This window comes from Juglans microcarpa x Juglans regia, chromosome 1S (genome assembly GCF_004785595.1).
Source record: "Juglans microcarpa x Juglans regia isolate MS1-56 chromosome 1S, Jm3101_v1.0, whole genome shotgun sequence".
NCBI classification, from domain to species: Eukaryota; Viridiplantae; Streptophyta; class Magnoliopsida; order Fagales; family Juglandaceae; genus Juglans; species Juglans microcarpa x Juglans regia.
Window position 1 is genome coordinate 11,215,362 of NC_054595.1, and position 3,416 is coordinate 11,218,777.

At 37.1% G+C, this 3,416-nt stretch overlaps 1 long non-coding RNA gene across 1 annotated transcript; it reads left to right on the forward strand.

Moving 5' to 3' along the window:
* The first annotated feature begins 200 nt into the window (after window positions 1–200).
* Window positions 201–1,146, forward strand: LOC121247869. Its single transcript, XR_005937300.1, has 3 exons — window positions 201–257; window positions 356–493; window positions 990–1,146. It is a non-coding gene; the product is annotated as an uncharacterized LOC121247869 (long non-coding RNA).
* Window positions 1,147–3,416: the final 2,270 nt, after the last annotated feature.

Below are 3,416 nucleotides of genomic sequence, written 5' to 3' on the forward strand. Positions count from 1 at the left end.
TCTGGGTTTCCCTCGTTCAAACGTCTCTCTCACACGTAACCCTCACTCACTTCCCAATTTCATCTTTCCCTTTCGTTTGGTATGTTTTCGTGAGTCCAAATTCCATGTCCTAACTTTTCTCCATTTTCTTTTCCCTCACTTTCGGTTGTCTTTCAAAGTCAACGTCTCTCTCTCACGTTCCTCCATCACTGCAGTTTAGTGTTTCTCTCTTCAAACTTGTCTCTTCTCTCCTTCTTGCGCAGTGTCGTCTTCTTCAGGTATCTCCCTTTCCTCTCAAGTCGATGCCTTTCCTTTTATTTGTTTTTCTTCATTTTATCCTCTGTTTCAATGCGCTGCCGTGTGGGGTTTTTTCCAGGTGGTGTTGCTGCGTTTTCTCCCTACTGGTGGTTTGGCTTTTAGACGCTCACCCACTCTCGCTTCTCTTTTGTTCTCTCCCGTCTGTGAAGTGGTTAAACTCCTTGCCATAGTGTTGACGCCGAGCTCTGTCAAATGGGTAAGGAAACCGAATGCTGTTTTACATTCCTTTTTTATGGTGTGAATTCGTGACTTTTGATGTTATGATCATTGGAAAATTTCTATTGTTTATAATCAAATTTGGGGACTTTGTAATCTGATGGTGTTTTGTTGTTGAAGAAAAATTATAAAGGGTGGCTTTTGGGTTTTGACGAGGTGGTGTGGGAGGAGTTTTGAAATTGTGTAATGTTGTTTTGGTTAAATTGTTGGTGGTTGCTTGGGGTTATGAGCTGCTGAAATGAGTGTGAATTATTGATTATTTGAGTTGACATTGGTTTTGGTGGGCGTATAGGACAATATCAAAATTAGTATATGGTATTTTGGGTTGAAGTGCCGGCTGTTCAGATTACTATATGGTCGTCTTAGTGAGTTGTTTTTGCTATAATATGGTTTGGGATTATGGGTTTTAATTATTTAGATTGAAGTTGTGTCAATTGTCTTTTAACACTCGGTGTATATTTATTTTCTATCAATAGGTGACAAGATTTTTAGAGGTCAAATTCAAGACATAGATAATACACTGCATGAGTCAGGTAAGCGGGGTTCCTATGCTAAGTTTTATACAAGTTAATAAGACTGAGGTTGACTTTATGAAAACTTGCATATTTTGTGATGTAATGGGAACTTGGGAAAACAAAGATCAACCTCAGTCGCTTATTTGCATTATTCATGAAATCTGTGTGAAAAATGAAAAATATGTTTTGACATGCATTGTGTAGACATGAGCAAAATTCTGTCATGTGGTTTCTGAAATCTAAAAAAAAAGCGATATTGAGAATCTGAAAAATTTTGCATTTATTTAAAAAGATGTTCTGGCTTTTGTTTTCAGTGTGTGTGTAAACTATTTGATTCTGTTTTGGTACTCTGTATTATTTTGATATAACATCTGAAAACCTTTGGCATGGTGTACTGGTTTTTGTATCTGACTCTGTCTCTGCTTTGCTCTGCTCTACTCTGTTATGCTTTGCTCTGTTTGGGTCGGTACCAACTTCTCTGTCTCCGAGTGCACCCACTTTGGAAACAAATTGGTTTTATTGTGGTCTTTCCTGTGTGCACACTTGGGGCTCCGAGAAGAATAAAGGAAAGATTCTACCTCTGTCTCTGCCTGGTTTGGCCACCGGGGTTAGCACAATCCTACTACGGGGGTGAAACATGGTCTCTGCTCTGTGTGATGCTCTGTTTTAATGTGATGATGATACTCAGTTTATGTTATGCCAAAGTATTACGGCTTTTACTTGTCTTAAAATTATCGCTCTGTTACTTTTGGAAAACATGTTCGGTTCTGTATGATAACTCTGTAAAATATTTTGTTTTGCATACTGTACTTTGTAAATGCTCATGTTTACACACTAGCATATGTCCTCTGCTTACTGAATTGTTGATAACTCACCCCCTATCTTTATAATATTTTTAGATGATGTGGAGAATCTAACTGAGGACCGGGATTAGATTGGTGAGTATGATTAAGCTGAGGAAGGGATGTTAAAAGAAGGAATTTTGATGTCCTTTAGATTTAATGTCTCTTAGATTTAATTTTATCTTGGATTTAGTAAGACTTGTGAAGTTATCAGTTTGGTTTGTTATGACTACTGGGAGATTGTAGACTCCTTAGTTTATTTTTGTTCTGTTGCGGTAATGACTTTGTGGAGTTTTCAAGGTGTTTATTTAGAAGACATGAGATTGAGTTTTGCTAATAAAGCTTTTTTTTGGAGATTTATTTTAGTTGTGTTGGGAAATATGTTTATAAATGACAAGTAGTAATTCTCTAAACCACCCTGGTTTGGGGCATTACAAGTAAGTCCTTTGTTATGAAAGACTTGGGATCCACAAAACAGATTCTTGGTATGAAGATTTATCGTGATAGAAAGAATGTCAAGTTGTGGCTATGTTAATAGAGTTATATCAAGAAGGTGTCAGATAGGTTCAACATGGGCAAGGCAAAACCAATTAGTTCTCCACTTGCAGTTCATTTAAAGCTCAGTTGAAAGTAGAGCCGTACAAGTGAGAAAGAGAAGGAAGAGATGCAAAATGTCTCTTATGCATCAGTTGTGGGGAGCTTAATGTATGTCATGGTGTGCACAAGATCTGATCTCGCTCATGCTATTGAAGTTGTTAGTCGATTCCTCCCTAATCCTAGCAAAGAACATTGGGTAGCTATGAAATAGATTATCAGGTATCTTAGAGGTACTTGTAGGTGTGTCCGTGCTTTGAAAATAATAAGTCTATACTTAATGGGTTTACAGATGCATATAGGTTGGTGACATTGATTTTAGGAAGTCTACTTCAGGGTACTTGATTACTTATTCAAAGGGAGCTATGTCTTGGTAATCGACATTGCAGAAATTTGTTGATTTATCTATCACAAAGGTTGAGTGTATTGCTATCACTGAAGCTCAAAAGAGCTACTGTGAATGAAGAAGTTCTTAAAAGAATTGGGTTAGAAAAAAGAGAATTATATTCTCTACTATGATAGTTGGAGTGCTATTGTAACGACCCGATCTTATAATATTATTATTGATAAATTATAGATAATTTTATTAGGCTTAATAAATGAGTTACAGCCCATAAGAGAGCTATCGGATAAATTATATTTATTTGAACCTAGAGTTGAGGCCCCATTATTTTTTTTACTCCAAGTTCCTGAGTGTTAGACTCCAAACACTATTAGCATTCTAGGTTCCTCTTCATAATAAAATCCCTAACTGATTTCCTCTATAAACTCCATGACATGCACGTCTCTCCCTTTTCTTTCTCTAGGGTTTTACCATCACCTCTATATATACACATGTATTTCTCTCCTGCACAGTGCACATAGAAATTGTCCAACCCACGTCCATCTTCCACAAATTGCATCGTGAGCCATCTCACGTCTGTTCAACAATACCACGTTTGCTCCCCAACCC